The 23,120-nt window shown below is 39.6% G+C and overlaps 1 long non-coding RNA gene across 1 annotated transcript in view; it reads left to right on the forward strand.

The window, feature by feature from the left end:
- The first annotated feature begins 13,759 nt into the window (after window positions 1–13,759).
- LOC149744424 (uncharacterized) overlaps window positions 13,760–23,120 on the forward strand; it is a 103,078-nt gene continuing 93,717 nt past the window's right edge. Inside the window, exon 1 of the long non-coding RNA XR_016391071.1 lies at window positions 13,760–14,085. This is a non-coding gene — a long non-coding RNA (uncharacterized LOC149744424). The remainder of the gene's footprint in view (window positions 14,086–23,120) is intronic.

The raw sequence follows: 23,120 nt of genomic DNA on the forward strand, positions 1-23,120 counted from the left end.
AGTAATATTCCGTTTTATATATGTACCACATCTTCTTTATCCATTCGTCTGTCGATGGGCATTTAGGTTGCTTCCATGACCTGGCTATTGTAAATAGTGCTGCAATGAGCATTGGGGTGCACGTGTCTTTTTGAATTATGGTTTTCTCTGGGTATATGCCCAGTAGTGGGATTGCTGGGTCGTATGGTAGTTCTATTTTTAGTTTTTTAAGGAAACTCCGTCCTGTTCTCCATAGTGGCTGTATCAATTTACATTCCCACTGACAGTGCAAGAGGGTTCCCTTTTCTCCACACCCTCTCCAGCATTTGTTTGTAGATTTTGTGATGATGGTGATTCTGACTGGTGTGAGGTGATACCTCATTGTAGTTTTTATTTGCATTTCTCTAAGAATTGGTGATGTTGAGCATCTTTTCTTGTGCCTCTTGGCCATCTGTACATCTTCTTTGGAGAAGTGTCTATTTAGGTCTTTGACCCATTTTTTGATTGGGTTGTTTGGTTTTTTGATATTGATTTGCATGAGCTGTTTGTATATTTTGGAGATTAATCCTTTGTCAGTTTCTTCATTTGCAAATATTTGCTCACTTTCTGAGGGCTGTCTTTTCATCTTGTTTATGGTTTCCTTTGCTGTGCAAAAGCTTTTAAGTTTCATTAGGTCCCATTTGTTTATTTTTGTTTTTATTTTCAAAATTTTGTGTAATAGGTACATTTCTAGTCACCACACCCCTTCTTGTTAGTGGAATGCTAGTCTTACAGCGTCCCGTTCCTTGCTGGTGGCTGCTACCAGGACAGTGTGAATAATCATCAGTAAAACAAGCCTGAATATTTCCCCCCACACACAGTCAACTGCTCACAGCGAAGTACTCGTAAATCATTGGTGCCTGTTGAGAAAAAACAGCAATGTAACAGAAATCAACGCCATGAGACTCTGAGCCACCTGTTAATTCAACTTATTTAGGACTTTAAGAACCGCTCAAGCGTAATGTGTGTGTGTGTGTGTATATATATATATATATATATATATATATAATATCTCAGCTATCGGGGTATCTCTCAGCACAGTCAGGTTGACACATACAAGTAACCATCACACACGGAATGGAGAAATGGGCAGTGAACCAGAGCACGGATTGGCAGCTTGCTCCATGATTAATACTACCTGACTAATGATGGTTAGCCTGAGAATTGGGCATTTTATTTTTCGTGTCTTTTTGTAAATTTCATGTTTATGAGGTTTCTTTAATCTCATCCTTGATGACTTTTTAAGTCCATTTAAAACCTTGAAAGATGGGCCTGTGTTCACCGTTGAAATTGCCCGTGCTACTTTTTATTTTTAGCATCTGTTTCTCATTCATTTTTTTTAAAATTATTTATTTATTTTTGGCTGTGCTGGGTCCTGGCTTCTGCGCGAGGGCTTTCTCTAGTTGTGGCGAGCGGGGGCTACTCTTCATCGCGGTGCGCGGGCCTCTCACTGCTGTGGCCTCTCCCATTGCAGAGCGCAGGCTCCAGACGTGCAGGCTCAGTAGTTGTGGCTCACGGGCCCAGCTGCTCCACGGCATGTGGGATCCTCCCAGACCAGGGCTCGAACCCGTGTCCCCTGCATTGGCAGGCGGACTCCCAACCACTGCACCACCAGGGAAGCCCTCTCATTCATTTTTGATGTGAGTTTTAGTCACAGCATTTCAGTTTTTTAATGGCATTATTTTAACAATATGGGACATATTGTCATACATTAGTGTTCCTTTCCTCCGTTTTGAAAATGCAGAGAAATAAACAGAAACTAGGCATTTACAAATTTTTCATTCCGTTTATCCAGCCATCCATTCAACAAACAGCTATCATGTCATGCCCTGCAGATACTAAGATAAATAAAACATAATTACTGTACTCAGGCAGCCAGAATATCTACTCCAGAGGGAAAAACAATGCTGAGGACATCAGTAATACGAGTTCCTGACCCGTACGTAGAAATGCACAGGTGCTTGATTCTGCACAAGTAGCAGCTGACTTTACTCCTTCGTGCCCACGAGTTTTTGTGCTCTGGAGTAAAAACAGATACCGATCTCTAGGGTCACTTCTAAATACTAACCTCCAAATTAACTGTGCCTCTTTGAATCCTGTGCCCCAGCCAAGCCCTTTTAATATCTCATTTACAAGATGTAATTACACCCAGATTCATGACAACACTGGGGTGTCTTACACTAGCCATCCTGGTGTTTGGCTGAACCCGTATGTTTTGATGCAATTCAACAACATTCAAAGGAGACTTGTGAGCCCCTATTATATTCCAACCACTGTAAGATTCCAAAGATAGTAAAACGCTATCTATTCCGGACATTTGCATTTGTTTACGTGCAGCAGTGATAACACTGCAAGATGGGAACTGTGGAGCAGAAAGAGCAGCTTGAGAGATCCCGGGGTCAGGACACCTGAAACTCAGGCCCAACTATGCTTTTCAAGTACGTGAAGAAATATGGCAGATGCCTTTTGAGGGGCCTGGCATATAGCAAGTGCTCGATTAATGGTAGCTCACAATATATCATATTATATCGTGACCGCAGTTAGAATTCTTCTAGCAAATTCATGCATGACACAGAAGCACAGCACAGTGATGTACAGTATATTTGCAGTAAAATATAACCAGATGACATGAGCATTAGGCCTTTTGTTGCAGTCTACAGGTCCTTTGTTCGGTCTCTGGCACTCAGGCTGGAGACTTCCTGTTGGTCCAGACCCAAGCTCACTGGCTACCTCCTCTGTCCCTCGCTCCTTCTAAGGAGCCCACCCACTGAACTTTTTTGTTTTTTGGTTGTTGATTTTTTTAGTTCTAAACTTTTCCTTTGGTTCTTTTTTCATATCTGAGATGTTTTATTTTTTCATTTGTTTCCAGTTTGTTTGTGTCACCCACTGAAGCATTTTGAGGGCGGCTGCCTTGAAGTATCATATAATACTAACACTGGTCACCTCACTGTTGGCACATCTGACTCTTGATTGATTGTCCCATTCATTCAGTTTGAGACTTTCTCTTTCTTGTATGATATGTGACTTTCACTTGAAATCTGGACATTTTTCTGTTGTTTTATGCGAGTTTGGATCCTATTGAAACCTTCTGCTTCAGCTGGCTTTCTCCAACGCCATCTAGCGGGAGACTAGGAAGGCACCGCCTCATGACTGACCAGTGGGGATAGAAGTCTGGCTTCCCCCCCAGCCTGCCTTTACACCAATGCGTGGGGTCCTCCTTCCTGCAGGTAGCAGGGGCACTCTGGCTGGCCGGTGTGCCTCAGAACTGCACCCGTGTGCCCTACGGGGACCCACAAGGGTTTGGGGTGCCTCAAGAGAGTGGAAATTCAGAGGGTGGCTTGGCTTTTTCTGCTCTGGGTGGTAGCAGGGCACCATTTTTCCTGTGGTGTTTGGCTGGAGTATAGAAGTTACAATCTAAAAGCTTTTTGCCCAGCTGGGCTTTCTCATTTCTAAGGCCAGAGAGAACAGCTTTATGTTGGGGTTTCTTTTCTTCATTCCCATCGGTATTTCTCCAACTCCAACTCAGGATTAAATAAGGCAAAAGAAGGCCCAGGAAACTTACCACCATGTCATTCCTTGGGTCCTAAGGCCCCAGACCAGTGTGACTTTTCTTCTTTCTACCCTGCAGACTCTTCTGATATTTGCTTCTTATTTCAAATCCATGGTTGTGCTTAGAGGGAGAAATAGGAAAAGGTGTTTCTACTAAACGCTCCTCCAAGTAGAAGTCAAGAGAGAGAAATTTAAAGCATGAAAAATTAAAATCAACTTAATGTAGTAGCATTGGTGTTTGCATCGCTATCCAACAGTTTTAAATTGCTAATCAAATTCACATAACTCAACCCAGAATTAATTAGCAAGTGCCTAGGGAATGCAAACTAATGTAAATATTAGCTTTGATAAAAATTAATTAGTAGGGCAGAGTTAGCAGCACAACAAAATGGATTTATTTCAAATTCAAATAGTGATGCTTTAAGGATTATCAACTCTTTGGGATTAGATGAATAATCAAAAACTGAAAATTCCCTCTGACATTCACAAATGCCCTTATTTTTCAAGACTCACCTTATTAGATATGGTTAAAGGGGGAAATTAAGATAAAGCTAGTGTCCTAAAAAGGTAACAAATTCTAATAAACAAATAAAAATGTTTGATCTAGAGAGGGAGCCAAACTCTGAGGCTAGAGTGGGCCTGGGATGGTGGGCTGTGCAGAAAGGACCTGGTGGAGGGAAGTGTTTTCAGGCCAGGGTGGAAACAGCTTCCCTCGCAGTCCTTCGCTGCAAACGAGTGGTGGAGCCTGCATAGCGTATTGTGTTGATATACTATACCAGGAGAATTTCGGGACCCAGTAAGAAATCAAAGTCTCCCGTTAGCTGGCCTTCCAAGGAAGTGAGAAGGAAAGGGAGGAAAACACAACCAACCGTTTTCTATTCCAGTAAAAAGAAAGTACAGGAAAGGGAATGAACACAATATTCACTGGAAACGTAAAGAATCTGCCCAAATTATGAGTCATCCATGTTCAAAAACTCCTTTTAGCGTGAGGTAAAGTTTTATTGCCTTTATTTCATTATGATCTGGATTTTTTTGGCAAATTATATAGTTCCAGTGTGGAAGCCATATTTTATAATCTGGGGTTATGTATAAACGTTGTAATTGTAGTTTCTTCCCATGCTTTCACAAGACTCTCCTGGATACCAATTCTCGTGGTCCTGGATTTGTCTGATGCCCTCTTTTTTTTTTTTTTTTTTTTTTTTGCGGTACGCGGGCCTCTCACTGTTGTGGCCTCTCCTGTTGCGGAGCACAAGCTCCAGACGCGCAGGCTCAGCGGCCATGGCTCACGGGCCCAGCCGGCATGTGGGGTCTTCCCGGACCGGGGCACAAACCTGTGTCCCCTGCATCGGCAGGCGGACCCTCAACCACAGTGCCACCAGGGAAGCCCTGTCTGATGCCCTTTTGACAGTCCAGAGTGCTTAAGCCAGGACTGCACTTGGTTGCCTTTGCTTAACAGTTGTGTTCCAATGAAATAAAACTCGTGACTTGGCCATCCTCAAAACCGCAAATGAAATTAACATTTTTAATAGCTGCAGTTTACCTTTCAAATTCTGCCAAGAAGATGAAAAGGAAAATTAGTGAAATTTTATTTTGATAGATAACATAGAAGGCATTTGGTAAAATCCTGTAACTAATTCATAGATTGCCAATGAAATGTCCCAGACAAACATATTTGTTCTCAAAATATGACAAACATTGCCCACTTCCAGGTGGATATAGGCAGACTACCGGTCTGTACCTAAAGCTTGCCGCTTCTTTCCATTCAAGACCATCAGTCATTCTTGGCCTCTGTGGAGCAGTTTAGAGCGTGTCTTAGAACCATTCAATTTTATAACTAGAAAGGAATTAAATAATTCTGTACAAACCTGTTTTTTAAAGAGGATAAAGTCTGAGGACAGAGCCCAAGAACTTGCCCTTTCTGGGACAGCAGGTGGAAGAACTATAACTGTGACCTGGACTCTCCGAGTCCCAGAAGCTGTGACCTGTAACGAAGATGCAGCCCTGACCTCATCCCCACCTGCCAGGGCCACAGCCACTGGGAGGTCCTGCATTTAAACCTGCCTTTTTCACTAGCTGACCGTGGAACCTTGGTCCAGTCATGTATCTTTCCGAGGACTCACATTCTTTCTCTGTTCTGAGAGAGAAATGGATGACATAACTTCTAATGTTCCCTCCAATGTGAAAATTTTATAATTCGATAAGCAATTCTACACTCAAATATTGTACTGTCTAAACTAAATAGCTAAATGCAAATAAATACAATAAATCCTCACATGCGGTGAATACTCAGTCTTGTCTGTTACATATTTCAGCTTGTGTCCTGCTGAAAATGTGGGGACAAAGTGTGTCCTGCCTGGTGTTAAAATAAACAGAAGAAGGTAACTTTCCTGGTGTATATATTGTGGTTATTGAAGACTCCCATTTTAGCAAGTTCAGAAGATTTTTACCCTTGCTTTTCTACCCATCACTGCAGAGGTAAGACTTTATAAGCCACATTGTAAAAGCGGAAACATCTGCATTACACTCTGGAGAGTGGCCATACAGGAAGCAGCGTTTGCCTACCCATCCCTGGTCAGGGAACTAAGATCCCGCATGCTGCCTGATGTGGCCAAAAATAAAATAAAACACTGCCATTAAAAAAAAAAAGAGCAATCTACCTTGTCTTCTCCATCTTACTGAGCTGTGAGGTTGTACACCACTGGGCCTTGGAATTTAGGGAATTAAAGCTCTGAATGGCGGGGTGTACTATCCCAACAGAGTAGGGGTAGGAGTGGGTGCTGAGGGACGGGTTGCTGTGTCCACTTCCATCGTTTCTCCTCTGGTTCTGGGTACAGAGAGGACGACTCTCCCTGCAGGACCTAGAGTTGGGCGTGACCACGTGGTGAGTCTGGACTGATCGTGTTTGCACAGAAGTCACTACCAAGCTATAATTGCTGCTGTTGGATCCTCTCGCCCTTTTGGGGGAACCCGAATGACAATGTGTGTCTGATGATGCAGGTAAAAACTGCCGGAGCCCAGATCAGAGGGGCTGCTGGCCACGTCGTGAAAGTCAGGTCTCGGTAGACCACCTGGCACGGTGTTGAGTTCAGACCTCTGAGGACTAAACCGTGGGGGTGTGACGTCGGTGAGCTTCGGGGCCCACTTCTTCTCCAAGGTACCCTTGCTGTCCTCACTGGTTCACTCGTCACCCACACTTGTCTCCTGTTCCAGTCCTGAGACAGCCACTCAAGAGCCTCGTCTCTCTGGATTCTCGAAAACGTGCCCAGAAAGTCCTGAATGTGCCAAGGATCCGAGCTCCATGTACAGCTCCGTGCTCTGCATCACAGAGCAATTCCCACCAAGCCGCCATCCTGACTCTGGGAGAAGTTACTCTTTCTTTAGTTTTGGGCACTGCTTTCCAAATCTGTGTGAACTCTGTAAAAACACTTCAGACATTTCCTCCAATTTCAGCTCGATCATCTGATCCTAAAGAGGGAAAATCAACATCAACCAGTTAGAATACAAAATCAAATGAATATGAAGCTAACTGCAGGGTGTTTGAAACTCAGGTTTGCATTTACAGACCCAGACTGTGCAGGACCAATGCCTTCATACCTTTGTCTAAAGGATATGTGACCGTGGAATCAAAGAGGCAAGCAAGACAAGGTTTCATACTTCTGTCTCAAGACACATCAGCAGAATTCCCTGACAGGCAGAAGCTTTCTGAATACCGAGGAGCCTTTTATCATCGTGCCAGACGCTTCTGTGGCTTCCACGTTTCAGGGCTGCTCTGTATAATTTAGAATGCCATTTATAGAATTGCATAGAAGTTTTGCTAGGGGATATCAGCTGAAAATAAAAGAAGAACTTTGCTGATATGTGAAGTGCACTTAAAGTATAAAAATCTCAAATATAAAATACAAAATGGTAATGTTCAAACTGATTTGGAAATGCACATTTTACTAAAGGATTTCTTCAGGCATGCTGGGCATAGGCCTGAGATTTTTTTTATTCCAAGTTTGAGAATCTTTGCTTTAAACTTTCCTATACATCAGAATCAACACAAAACTTTCCCTCAAGTTAAGCGTGAATTAGCAAGAAGAGACCTTTTGGGCAACGTGGAAGTTTTTCCAGCTGAGAGAGGCAGATGTGAAAGGCGAAGAAGTTTCCCTTTGATTTCTTTCATGTTTCTTTTGCCTTTCCACCATCATTCGTTCACATTGGGGTTCCTCTTTTACATATGCTATGTAGTGAAAACTTAGGATCGGTAGTAAGAACTCTTTGTTTGAGCTGTAAATGCTGGAATGTTATGGACTGAGGTTTATTTCACAGACTGTATTTTGGAAGTTCTAGGTTGTGCGAATTAAATTAGAATGCATGTCAATGTCTCCCTTATCATAACTGTTGTTCATGATTTATTATCCTGTTCATATTGGTTTGCATCTTTTGTTTCCTGTTTGTATTCTGCTCCATTTATTTCATACTTTCAGTGATCAATTTTACAGAATATACTATTTGACAGCAGATCTTCAAGCTGATCTAAATTGTATTATATAATATGCATGAAATGCTATTTAATTGGGATTGTTTTAAACAGGTGTCTCTACGTCAATATGCACATATTAAAAAGTAAAAAAAGTATGAAAATATAAATGTAGACTATCCTATAAAATGGGGCTGTGAGTGACATAAATGTATCTCTTTATTTTTTATATTACCCAATTTTCCTAAAAAGTTCAATGCAAATAAGAATGTTTATACTCTGAATTATTTTTCCATAGGTGTGTAATGTGTATAGACACAGCCTATAATCCTCTGCTCCCAAACAATAATTTCTTGAAGGCTGACCAGTGTTCAGCTCAGTTCTTTGGAATGGACGTGACGGCCCTACAATGGCCAGTAACCCTCGCAGCCACCGGCCTGACAGCCCGTGTAACAGGTGGTCTCCTCCACACGGTGGCCGCGCGGCTAGACCCCTCCTCTGTCCTCACCTACATCAGAGCGGATAGGAAACATGCTGCATCTTTATCTCTGCTCCTCTGGTCTTTTTTTCTCACCACAATTAAAATTTTCTCTAAATTACTGGTTTTAACCAGTTAGCTTATGATAGACCTTAGGTATGTGATTTATTTTATATGCTTGTGCTTGGAGGTTGTTGATCTTCTTGAGTTTGTATATTTTACAGAATTTATCAAATCTGAAAAAAAATGGCCATTATTTCTTCAGATACTTTCCCGTTCTTTCCTCTCCTCTCCTCCTTCAGGGACACCAGTAACATATCTATTCAGTCATTGGTATTTATTCCACAGCTCTCTGATGAGCTAATTATTTTGTTTTATTCTCTTTCTGTATATTTTTTCAGATAATTTTATTGCTGTGCCTTGAATTTTTCACAGTGCCTAATATGGCAGTAATCTCATCCAAAGTTTGTTTTGTTTTGGTTTTTTACAGCCTGATTGAGACAGATTTCATGTACACAAAACATTTGCCCATTAAAAGAGTACAGGTCAGTGGTGCCCTCAAAACAAGCTAATTTTAGAATATTTTCATATTCTCAAGAGCAAACATAATACCCATTAGCAGTAATTCCCATTTCCTTTCCTCTGCCCCCCTTCTCCCAACCCCAGGCAAACACTAAGACACAGGGCGTCCACGTGGATATGTCTGTGCTGGCTATTACACATAAGCACGGTAATAGAACACCTGGTATTTGGGGACCAGCTTCTTTCACGTGGCGTGATGTCTGCAGAGTTTATCCGTGTTGTAGCATGGAGCCCTGCTTCATTCGTTTTTACTGCTGAGTCATATTTCATTGTATGGATGGGCACATTCTGTTCATTCATTCATCACGTGATGGTGGATGAACATTTACGTTGCTTTCACCTTTTGGCTATTAGGAATAAGGGTGCTGGGAATATCTGTTTCCAAGCTTTGGTGTGGATGCATCTTTTCATTCCCTTGGGTGTGTACCTAGGAGTGGGATTGCTGGGCCCCTATGGCAGCTCTATGTTTATCATTTGGAGAAAATATCGTACTGGTTCCCAATCAGATGCAATATATGTATTTATACATTCTCCACGTTCTCTCCAACGTTTATTATTGTCTGTCTTTTTTATTTTAGTCATCCTTGTGCATGTAAAGTGGTCACGAAGATTTACTCCTATGTCTTCATCTATGAATTTTGCAGTTGTAGCTCTTACACTTAGGTCTGTCATCCAACTAACATGTACCATAGTGCATCTAGAAGGAAACATAAGAGAGTATCTGTGGGACCGTGGGGTAGGCAGATCTTGGGGAAATGTAAACTAAAACTGCTGTTCACTCAAAGCAACAACAGACACCACCCACATGGACCCACGTGGCAGCCTCAGCATCGAGTTTGAGAAGCAAAGTGCAGGGCACGTGGTGGTTTCTCATTGACTTAAACACGGCCGTGCCTTTGGACAGAGCATCATCACTCCCAGGTGTTTAACCAAGAGAAACGGGGCAAAAAAATATGTCCACAAAGTACTTACACAAGAATCTTTGCAGCAGCCTTGTTGATAAAAACCCCAAAGGTGAAACGACCCAAGCTCCATTAACAGCAGATTCATTGATAAGCACAGTGTGACACATTCATTTAACAGAATGTTACTTTGTGGTAGAAATGAGCAATCTCATGACACACCCATCCACATGAGTCAAAAATAATACTGTGAGTCCCACTGACACGAAGTCCAGCACAGCCGAAGCTTATTTACGGTGAGAGACGTGGAGACTTGGTGGCCCAATGTGAGGAGGGGTTTGATCTTGAAGGGGCACAAGGGGACTTTCCGGAGGGATGCAAATACGCCATAGTCCTGTTTGGTGGGGGGTGGGGGGGCTTTTTCATAGACAATGCCATTGTCAAAAAACATATCAATATGAACACTTAAAATCCTTTTATTGTATTTTAATTATACCTCGACTGAAAAAATATATATAATCCAATGTGGAGCCAGGACATGGGTAGAGATGGAGGGTATAAAAGAAGCAAGATTGATAATTTTCAAGTTGGGGGATGCTTAGTTGTATATCCATCATATCATCCTCTTTCCTTTTGTTTGGTTTTAAAGTATTTCATAGTTAAAATTTATTCTTAAAGTACTAGACACACATTGAAGAAAGGGAAAGTGGTGACACACTGGGACACTATGAGAAAATTGGGGAATGTTTAACGAGTGGAGTCACATTAGAATTGACATAGATATACTGCACAGTCAACTTTCAGTTTCACTTGTACTCTGGAAAATTGAGAATGGAGAGGTAAAAAGGTAAAAACAAAGATCGGTTCTCTTATCTGGTTACAATCAACAAAGTACATCAGATGAACCCTAAATCCAGCCCATGAAGAAACCCACCTGCAGGGGATTTTTACACTAAAAAAGCCAGAAATATTAATATCTACTAATAACATGAAGCATGAGGATAATATGAAATTAAACTTTAATAAATAGGATCCTACTGTATTTGCCAAGTGAGTTATTAATAGAATTTTTGAAATTTGACTTTAACACCATTACAGAAACAGCGGTATTGCTTTTCTCTCATGCAGACTAAACATAAGGCTTTAACCAAAACTTTATATATTACTGCAAATACTGTGGCCTATCCAGAGTCTGCTATAATTGCAGACTTAGTGTGTGGGTCAGAGAAGTGTTTTCATTTTCTGTTTTGCAAATTCTGTCACCTTTAAGGTTGAATCTGCAAATCAAATCTGTACTTACAGCAGTGAAAGAAAGCAATACTAAAACTAATAAGAATTTGGGGAATATTGTGCCAGAAAATATGTCATGACACGTTCATGAAATTGATCAGAAATATGATATAAAGAGATAATCTATAAACATCCTCATTATAAATGAACAATGATTGATTTTTGAAGAATGTAAATCATTTGCATTTGCTTAATCCATTGTTTTCTTTACAATCAAGTGTTCTGCCATGAAGAACAGAGACTTTAGAAAATTATATTTACATAAAATAATTAAAATTATTTTATATTTATTTTATAATACATCCTCTGATCACTTCTTTCAAAATTCCCCTCAGAAATCCTGATTTTTGAGTATTTCCTCAGAAATTTCTTAGGAAAATAAAACAATGAATTGAAGAAAAGTGCACATACGTCACGAAATTCACATTTCCTGAAGTTGAAATCAGAGACTATAGATTTCGAAGTTTGCCTCATAAATCTGTTTTCTGAGAAATCTAGTGAGACATCCAAGATAAACATGGGGACAGGTTTGGCAACTGCGGCTGAATGGACATCAGTTGGATAGAAAGGACATTCATCTCTGCTCAGGATGCATTTGGCTGGCTGAGCTGGAGCTCTGGGCAGTGACTAAGCACTCCTTTCCTACAATTACTCCCATTCTCTCTCCTGAAGAATATTTATGTCTACTGGTACCTCTGGTGCTTTTGTGTAATAGTAAGAGGAGAGAGCAGTTGCTGTTGAGGAGGAGAGCCTAACAGAGAGGGGAGTGGGTTAGGGTGTGTGGCTCCGGGAGGGGGATTTCACCCCTAAGCCAGGAGTGGGGGAGGGGGGCAGAGGACCAGACATCACAGCAAACCCGGGGTCTGCGGCTCTGGGATCTTTGCTGTTGATCCTGGGAGATTTGCTGTGGACCCCAGCATAAATGGGGGGGCTCCCCTCCCCTCATGCTCCAGCATCCCTAGGGAGGGAAAATCTGGGGTACCAGGAACTGGAGACCCCATTTTATGCCTCCATAGCTCTCTGAGGCCTTGACGTGCTGGTTTGGGGGTTAATGTGAAACAAGCTTTCATAGGAGAACAGAGGGAGTCTATGTGTCGGTCTGATTTCCAGTAATTAGGCTTTGGGAAGATGCTCCTATAATAATTTGGGTAGAAATAATAGAAGTCTTTCCTGAATTTCTAGTAACTGTGAGGAAAGAATTGGACCACATACGTGTGATTCTCAGCATTGCTTTCTTTGCTAATACAACAGAGTCTCTCTGTTAATGCTTCTCTAACTGACCTTGGCTCACTTGGTCCATGACTCTGCGTAGGAAACTGTGTCCACTGAAGCGGGAAGGAGGTGGGAGGTGGCGGGAGCCCACCCACCGAGGGCCCAGGTGTCCTTGTAAAACTCACACGGATGATTCCAAGGCACCTGGAGGAGAGTGCTTCAACTCCATTCAAAATCTCCACTTTAGAGGCATCACTTACATGCAGAATTTTTTTAAAAATCTGAAACTCACAGAAACAGAGTACAAAAGTGATTGCCTGGGGTTGCAGTGGGGGCGGGGTGGGAGGAAGGCGGGCGTGGTTGGAGACCTTGGTCCAAGGGAACAGACTTTCAGCTGTAAGATGAATAAGGTCTGAGGATCTAACGTGTACCACGGTGACTAGCTGTTAACACTATACTGTATAATTGGAATTTGCTAAGAGAGTACAGCTTACATGGTCTCACCAAAAAGAAAAAAAAAAGATAAGTATGTGAGGTGACGGATGTGTTAATCAACTAGATGGGGGATTCCGTCCACAATGTATATAGATGTCAGATCACCACGATGCACACTCTAAGTATCTCACAACTTTATATTATTACACCTCAATAAAGTTGAAATAAAACAGAATCACTGCTTTACAGATTAACTTAGTTAATATAAATGTCCCCAGGCGCCTGTGTTTTAAGCACTATCTGCACCCGTGGGCGCTAAACCAGTGAATGTGTTTCATACACCTGAGTCCAGTCAGGATCGTGTAATCAGAAGCACTCTCGTTGTCACCTGTACATAAATCCAGCACATCACCCTGGAGCACCTGGTTCTCTGTTGTTGATTTCTCACTAAGTTCTTGGTTTCTATGAATCTCACCTTTGGTAAGAGATACAACCATTCCCTGTGCATGTTATAATTATTACATAAAGAAAATTCAAACTTCTTTCCTTTACACTAATCATACCTTCTATGAATTCATCTATTTAGTTTACTAGGTGAGTTTAACACTCCCCTGTTCTGAGTTGTGCGCTACTTTTTTTTTTTTTTGCGGTACGCGGGCCTCTCACTGCTGTGGCCTCTCCCGTTGCAGAGCACAGGCTTCGGATGCGCAGGCTCAGCAGCCATGGCTCACGGGCCCAGCCGCTCCGTGGCATGTGGGATCTTCCCGGACCGGGGCACGAACCCGTGTCGCCTGCATCGGCAGGCGGACTCTCAACCACTGCGCCACCAGGGGAGCCCCTGTGCGCTATTTTGAAACTCAATTTTAAAACTTACTTAATAAATTGCTCCTATCATTAGTTTGTCCAGCTTTTAAGGATGAAAAGACCATCTGAAGAAATAGAATCACCATCACACTCTCTTATTGTGTCTTCCTTTGTCTTCTTCAGATGGTGAACTGAGCCCCAGAGGTGGAGCGAACTCCCAAATCCATGCCTGGCATGTAACTGGATGGGAGACTTAAGCCCCAAACACATCGATTTGTGAATAGAAATGATACTGAGAGAACAGCAGGCACCCGACTGTGACAAGAATTCCCCTGTTTCATTTTGTCAAGCCGGTGAGTGGATTGCGATTTGCACTTAGAACTCAGAATGCTAAGTCTCACTCCAATGCCTGAAATTCAAGGAAAAGTCAGGAAGGTGCTTTGTTGTATATGAAGTTGTAGTCAGTTTCCTCTGCTTTTTGGAGATGTTTTTCTTAGCCTAGTCCTTTAGAGAAAAACATTTTGTGAAATAGTTACTTAACCTTGTCACACATAGCCGGGTATTTATTTCTAGCAAGCTTGAAACACGAACGAGTTTTAAAGTTTTTCAGTCAGTGATATTACAGTCAACACTGACAGCAATTATGAAATGATTTACAGTCGCTCTCCTCAGTCTAATAACTTTCTGAGTTGTGGGGGAAATGTGTTTCTATAGTGTTCCAGAACCTAAGAAACACAGAAAAGAGATTTACAAAAACAGGAAATTCTAAAATAGATGAAGAAAGTAACTTTGGTCACAGGATTATACATAGAGAAAATGTATCAAGAATGCATTTTTCCTCAACTGTTTTGCCTTATTAATCATAGAACTCAAGCTTTGCGTTTGAGATCAAATATTTAATCCACTTATCTATTTGTTTTAGAAAAACACTATATCACTTCATGTATTTATTGCGCACAAGATGAGTGTTCTAAGAGAATCATCATAAGGTGGCATGGAAACAGGCAAAGAAAAATGCTAATGTTGCCTTAATCAGGGAGATGTGACAGTCAAACTAAGACTTCGTAAATGTTGAATTCCGTTAGCTACACAGGGAAAAAAGGTTATTTTCAGGAGAAGGGTGAGCATACTGCACCTAATTGTCAATGCGTAAAAAGTGCAGTGTGTTTGAAGTATGACAGTGAATTTGATAAAATGTGACTGTTGCCAATTGAGTTTGAAGGTGCCAATTTGTAAATGCAAGTCACGGTCCGGCATGTGCCTGAGGGCTCCACGTGTGAGGGAGAGGAGTTTGGTCTTCTTCCTGCAGGCTCTGCAGGGCCAGGGGTGGACAAACAGGGCCAAACTGTAGTGAGGGGTTGACTCCATTCCCCCCCGGAATATCTCAACAAGTGATTATTCCCAGCCTATGGCTCAATTATCGTTTTACTTGTCCCTTACAACCATCCTTTTAGAAGTATCTTCAATACCTGTCTGGTACTTGATTTGTACTCATTAGCTGAAAAAAAAATCAATGACAATTGTAAAGCATTAGTGATGATGGTACGAAGTCTCGCTGCTGTGCACACTCCCCTCTGAAGATCGGTCCTCGGGTACCATCCCCTTCAGTGAGTGCTTAGAATCCATCCTTTTCAAGCCTTTATTGTTTATCTGTGAATCCCAAATGTGGGGAGAATAAGGGATGCCTTCCTCCAGAAGGTGCTCATACAATCAAATGTATTGGGTGTTTATTAAGAAGTAATTTAATGAGACTTGGATGTCACAGTGCAAATTCCCAAAACCCATTTGCCCCAGCAGAACTCCTCAATCTAAACCTCAACTGTTTTTATTTGCTTTAATGAAAATTTTAAGTGAATAATTTACAAATTAATATCATTTGCCTATGCAGATGTTTCACAGAGTAACAGAATATCAAATTCCATGTCAGTCTATAGATTATAAAAATGAAAAACGCTATTTGCTACAAAATCTTCTGCCTTTATTCGTGAATGGGTTTAAAACATCCTTTGGGAAGCAGAGCACATAAAAACATAGCTTCCATTTAGTGAGTTCTCTCCATGTGCCACATAATAGTAAAAGTTAGCACTTGAAGTTTGCTGAGCTAAGTCCTTTATATTTTGTTATCTGATTCAAAACTAGTACCAAAACCATGAGGAAAGTATTATTTTTATTCCCATTTTACAGAGGAGTAAACTGGTTGTTAGATAAACAAACTTTGCCTGGCACTAGTGCGTGGATACCGACTTTCTGATTCCAAATCTTAACTGCTCTTGACCTCCCCCACTTACTTCCCTTGTATCTTCTAGACTTTATCTTTAATTATGCCAGGTAACCCCAAAGCCGCCTATTTGGACCATGATAGTTGAGTCTCATCTAAAATTAGCTGTGCTTTGACATTTCAAAAATTTAAACTGATGAGCAGTTAAAAATACCGCAATGAGGGACTTCCTTGGTCGTCCAGTGGTTAAGACTTTGCCTTCCAATGCTGGGGTGCAGGTTCGATCCCAGGTCAGGGAGCTAAGATCTCACTGCCAAAAAACCAAAACATAAGCAATATTGTAACAAATTCAATAAATACTTTAAAAACAGTCCACATCAAAAAAAAACTTAAAAAAATACAATGGAACATTTTATTGTACCTCATATGGGGGTGTGATTGAGGATAATATAGAGATATTTTAAAAGCCATTTTTTTAAATGAGATAGCAAAATGGAAATGATTGGTTTGTTGGCTTTTAGTTTCAGTTAAAGAGATAAATTGAATCTTACACAGTCACAAATGTGATTTGTTGTAAAGACACCGTGAATTACTTAGGTAGGCATGCTTTCTGTCCCCCTCCCCACCCCCCCCACCCCCGCCGGTAATTAGGAAGCTTAGGAAGTGCTAAGCCAAATCCACAGACCATTATTAGTAAATGTGAAAGCTGATAGAATGAATTGTAATGCTAACTTGCTTTGGCTTTTCCGATGTTTTCTTCATTTATTTTCTGCTTTGCTCAGATTACCTCTCCTTAGTTTTATTTGTGCCGCACGTTTTTGGAATGAAATTAGATGTAATTAATTTAATAATTGATTCAATAGTTGGGAAATGATATAATTTAGTTAGTACTCAACAAATATATGTTTATTTATGTATGCACTAATTTAACTCACGTGTATTTTTTACTTACCATATACCAGGTAAAAGCTTATTTTAAAAACTTTTTAAAAAATCAACTCAGGGTTTAAGTTGACATGCAAATGATTTCTGAAGAAATTGAGCTGCCACTCATTAAAATTGTCAAAAATTGGGGAGAATCATTATATATCATTATTTTGCACATCTATGAATATAGTCTACAAAAGAAACAAGTGATATATTCCATTGTCTACGCTCTATCTTGCATGAATTTACTTAAAGCTTAACCACTTAAAGTCACATTTGAAATTTTTGGTTGGTAACCTGGGGAAAAAAGATATAAAATTAGTTCACACAAAACGGCAAAATGACTCTAACGGTAAGTAGAGTTGCATGCTAAATGATTCTCACATTGCTGGCGAAATCAAATAACGGAGCGATCTAGAGTTATGGACAAAGCACCACTGCAGTGCCTTCTTCCTGAGACAAGGTAAGTGGTGAGTCAGCGTGGGTTCTTAGGATGCCATCAGATAAAAACCTCGGCTTCCACCAGGAATGGCGCTTCTGTCCTGATCCTGACCTGGCTCCGTCCGCTTCCTCCACAACACTGGCCTGACCTTGACCCCATAAATCCGTGCTGCCTCTTCTGACACATTAAGTGATTGTAATTACATAATGTGTGTGCACCTCACCTCATTTCCCCAGAGCACTATGTTGGTGAATTGCTTCCATGATTCATATGTGGATTTATACACACATTCCCTTGTTACAGGACACTTGTGTGGCATATATGTGGGGATGTTATAAACAGTGAAGTGCTGGACATCCCAGCACCTGTCATTTGGTAAACACCTCCTAGAATTCTCTTCCAGGAGTGGAACCCCTGTGCCATAGGGTTTTGCCAGACAGTCACCCAAAGCAGATACATAGATGTACACTCCACAGGTAGTCTGTGAGACTTCTCTAGTGGCTCAAATCCTTGCTAACTCTTGGAAGTTGGCATCTTTTAAAAATTTAGTTGTTCTATTGGGTGTCTAAAAATTTATGGCTTTAATTTTCATGTTCCTGGTGGTAAATGAATTTCAGTGTATTTTCATCTTTAGTCATTTTAATATCACTTTTTCATTTGTTGTAAGGGGTCTGTTTGAGTGTTCATTTTTCTATTAAGTTAATTTTTATTTTTTATTAACTTATAAATATATACATTATATATATATATATACACACATATATAAATATAGAGATTGATTCCAAAGTTCCAAATATAATATACATCTAAAAGTGAAAGGAAAAATAAAATACACCACAAAAAGCATTGAATATTAAGGAAATTACTGATAGATATTTTAAAACACACCATAAAGAGAAACAGCAATGTATATGCATATTATTTGGTGGACTTTGATGGGGATTTCATATATATATGTTAATTTGGGGAATGGAAATCTTTATAATACTGAGCCTACCAGCCACAGTACTGTGTATTACTCCATATACTTACATCATCTTTAATTTTTCTCGGTAGGGTTTTGCTGTTTTCAGTATAGAATATTCTGATTTTATGAAGAGTTGTATAGCCTCCTCTCTCTTTCTATGTTCTTTGGAAGACTTTGTATAAGATTGCTGTATTCTGTTTCCTAAAAGATGAAAGAATTCACCAGTGAAGAAATCTGTGTCTGGAATTTACTTTGCAAAGGTTTAATTATGGACTCAATTTTTAAAATATATATTGGATTATTTAGATATTTGTTTACTTTTTCTGTCAGATTTGACAGGTCGCATTGTTGAGAATGTATTTATTATACCAAAATGCCAACTCTGTTGGTGTAAAATTGTGCCTAATCTCCTTTCATTACCTTTCTGAGGAGGACATGATCAGTTCTACTGCTTTCCATCACTCCTCATACTTGGAATTTGTCTTCTCTCTCTTCTGCACTTGTTAGATCATTCTTGTTAGTTACTCACAATTCTATTCTTGTCAAAGTACCAGCTGGTGGCTTTGTAGATGTTATTTAGTATATATTTCCTTCTATTTCTTTGATTTCTGCTTTTATCTTGATAATTTCCATCTTACCAATTTCCTTAGATTTAATTTGCTGGCCGTCTTCTAGCTGCTGGAGACAGCAATTTAAATTATTGCTATTTCAGCCATTCTTCTTTTCTAAAATTTGCATTTGTGGCTACACATTCTCTCAAACAATAGCCTTCAGCTGCATTTCACGATGTTTATATGCTGTCTTTTTATTATCATTTAGTTCTAAATATTCGAAATTTAAAAAACACTGTGATACCTTCTTTAACACATTATTTGAGTCTGAATTAATTTACATGTAACTGGAGATTTTCTAGTCATTTCTTTAGTAATTGAATTCTAGCTTAACCCAGTTGTGAAAAGAATACATATTATGAATGATTTCCATTTTTCGAAATATGTTGAGCCTCATTTTATGAACAAGCCTATTGTCAATTTTGGTACATGTTCCATGTGCACATGAAAAAGGAATGTGAGTTTGGTTTTGTTGATTTCCATGTTGCATACATTACAATCATGTTATTCAGATTTGTATTCTCCCAATTTTTGTTTTCCTCTATCAGCAATTGAGAGACCTTTGTTAAAGTGTCCCACCATGATTGCAGATTTATTGTAAATCTTGTTAGTTCTTTCAGTTTTTAGCTCTTCTTAGTTTTAGTTCTTTCATTTTTTGCTTCAGATATTTAGAAACTGGATTATTGGAAGTATATGGCTTTAGGATTCTATCTTTCTGTTGGACTGACCCCATTTTAATTAGCAAATAGCCTTCTTTATTTCTAGTAAGTCTTAAAGTCTAATTTGCCTGATATTGTCATAGATTCTGTATCATTTCTGTTTAATGTTTGTATGGTATGTATTTTTTCATGCTATTACTTTCAACCTGTGTGATTATACTTCAGATGCCAGTTCTGATGAGCATGTAATTGGGATATGTTTCTTATAAAGTCTGACAACCTTTGCCTTTTATTCAAGCTGTTCAGACAGCTTATATTTAATGTAATTACTGACAAACTTGATTTAAATCTGGTATCTTTGTATCCATTTTCTTTTTTTCCTACCTACTTTATGCTTTATTCATTTTCTTTATTTTTTAGATGTACTACATTTTTTATTTTTCCATTTTTCCTGTATTCATTAATTACACAGTCCTCTAATATTCCTTCGATGATTACAACATTCAAACTTGCATATTACAGTCTGATCCATACTTTATCACTTTGCCAGTACCTTAGAGCCTTAAATCAATGTTGTCTTTCCTTCTCTGACTTTTACATAGTCTTTGTTATGCATATTTGTTTTATACGTATGTCAATTTCCACAAGAAATTGGAATTATTATTTTACACAGTCAGTAATTCATATTTGTCCCACATATATGACCCTTTTGTGTATTTAAGTTCTCTTGCATTTTGTAGATCGCTCTTTTCTGTAAGAACTTGCTTTAATACTTTTACTAGTGCAGGTCTGCTGGCAAAAAAAAAAAATCCTGTTTTTTAAACTAAATCCTCTCTTCCTTTTGGAAGAATATTTTTATTTGGAGAAGAATTCTGAATTGGTAGATATTTACATTCATTCTTCAAATAAACATATACTTCTAAATTGTCTGGCCTCCATTATGTCTGCTGAGATATTAGCTGATAAAATACCCTTTAATTTCATATGTGTCCCTCTTTTATTTTCTAAAAAAATTAATCACATTAATTTTAGAGTACTGCTATCTGTGGGTTTGTCACTTGCATTTCTTCTTATCATCTGTCATATTGTCCTGACAATTAGCATGTCTATTAATTCTTTGTATATGCTGGACATTGGTTTAAGGGTAACGGAGGTTATAAATGATGTTAGCTTCCACTATAGAGGATTACCCCATTCCTTTGTAAGGATCAAAAATGGGATGGGACTGATCACCACAATGCATTTGTGATTTGAACTTAGTAGCGTGTTCCCGTTTGGGTAATATCCAGTCTACTTTTGGTGCACCCTTTATACTAGGGCATAGCTCTCCAGAATTTCCAGATGAGAGCTTGGTAACCTCAAAACTGAGGTGGGTGTGATTCCTTCTCTTACCAGTTGTAAGTGTCGCTCTTCAGTTTTTTCACTTCCCATGTTTTCAGAATTTGGTAAATGTCTTGAGAGGGAGAAGAGTCGTGTGCTTGATGCCACTCAAGTCTCCCACCTGTAAGCAGCCCCACGTGAGCGTCACATCACTGCTGTTGGGATTATTTTGTGGTTTGAGGGTTTTGCTTTTGTTTTTCTCAGCCAACAGCTGTTGGTTGGTTGGTTTAGGTGTTTATTTTATTTTGTTTTTCTTGCCTGAGGTCAACTTCTCAGTTACCGGATGTTTGCTGAGTGAAGGGACGTTAAGTCCTCTGTGTCTCGGGCTCGGATCTCTGGCTGGCTGGAGTCCAGGTGCCTCTCACAGCAGGTCTTTACCCTTTGAGCATTTTTGCTATGGCACCGAGCGCAGGTTTTGCCTAGCTCATTAGCCTCCTGCACAATTGTCAGAATTCAAATATCTTGTGGGGAAAATGAGCCAGTACCTTGGAGACCCTTCACATCTCATACTACATCCTGCCGGCCCCTCAGGACCACAAAGGAGCTTCTCAGCTCTCCACTTTTGCCGTGTCAGCCTCACATGACTATAAAATGTGATGCTGGTTTATTCTCCTCCTAGCTGGGGTCCTTGGGAAGGTACTGGCAGCCCACGTGCAGAGCTGAAAAGACTACCAGAAAAAGCTGGCTGCCAACCACACCCTTACCTTCACTGAAGATTTGTCAGAAATATTGCATGAGGATTTAGGTCACTGAGACTACCTAAAAGGTGATACAGCTGAAGGACAATGTATTTTCAGGTCTACAATAAACAAAGTGAAAAATTTAGCTCTTGAATTAATTACAATAATATGTTATTGATTCTTTATGCATTATCTTAGGAGTATATATACATATGAACATACACATGCAGATATACATGTGTACTGTATACGTATTTCAATTTTATATAAATACAATCACTTTTTGAGCTCTTGTCTTGATAGTATATATCATTTTAACCAGTGCTACAAATCTGTGATTTATACACTGTTTTCTCAGTTTATATATCAGGCAGCTGTAGCTTGATGAAGCTTAAATATCTTGCCCTAGTCACCTGCTAGGAGTGATGTGCTACTTATCCACAATCATCATGGAAATAGAGAGAGTGTTCTCTGGTTCTGGGATTATTCGTGTATTTTTTAACAGAAAAAGGGAGGGACAGCGTTAAAGGCCCCACTAAATGATGAAACAGTTGGATGATCACTGCACAACAGTGCATTCTGTCTTCAGTAGTGAAATGATCTCAGACCTTCATTTACCCAAAGATTATATAAATTAATGAAATAAATGACTTTAATTAGGTATTCTGAGGTATTTTATATAGTCTACTTCACATATTTCCCATTTCTTTCTCTGACATGAAAATGAGATAGTTTGTAGGAAAATTAGTTAATGATGAAAGGTAATCACACACAGCTTTCCAAGAAAAAGAGGATAACACATACATATTTAAGAAGGTCTAGAAGTGAAAGTTTCCTATTACTGCTCTTCAAGTGATGCCTGAGAGTGTTCACAACCAAGCACCTGACCCAAATTTATTTTCTGGGAAATTTTAAGATATTGGTTATTTTTATATTATAGAAAAATTTGGCCTAAACTTGGGGTTATAACAAAGATGTGGGTCGTATCCTAGTGGTTCCTAAGAATCTATTCCCGTCTCCATTCAACAAAGTCACAGGGGCTGTTAAAACACACTTTCTCCTCAATGTGCTACTGCAGTTGAAATTAAGAGGTTAAAGTAAGTGTAATCACATAGTGCCCTCTCACCCTCTGTTCTTCCCACATGAAGGAAGGAGGGAAGGGGAGGGAGACTACATTATATTCCTAAATTCTTTCCCAATTTTGGTATCAGATGACCTTCACCTTATAAGATCATACAATGAAAGAGTTCTACAGTGCAGTTAAGTATGGGTTTAAAATTGTTTCTTCTAGAAAAACAAAGGACAACAAATTTTCATTACATTTGTATTTTTTGCAGAACAAAGAGGCAGAATTAAGTCTAACTGTGCACGTTGTCTCAACAACCTGGTTTCTTATCCTTCAGTAGAAGCATCCTGATATTCCTCAGGAGAGATAAATCCTTTATGGCAACACCCAAAAGAATTAAAAAAAAGAAAGAAAGAAACCAAACATGACAGAACCCCA

The sequence above is a fragment of the Delphinapterus leucas genome, chromosome 21, assembly GCF_059928025.1.
Source record: "Delphinapterus leucas isolate spDelLeu-1000000601 "Yukka" chromosome 21, BTC_Dleu_Yukka2, whole genome shotgun sequence".
Lineage (NCBI taxonomy): Eukaryota > Metazoa > Chordata > Mammalia > Artiodactyla > Monodontidae > Delphinapterus > Delphinapterus leucas.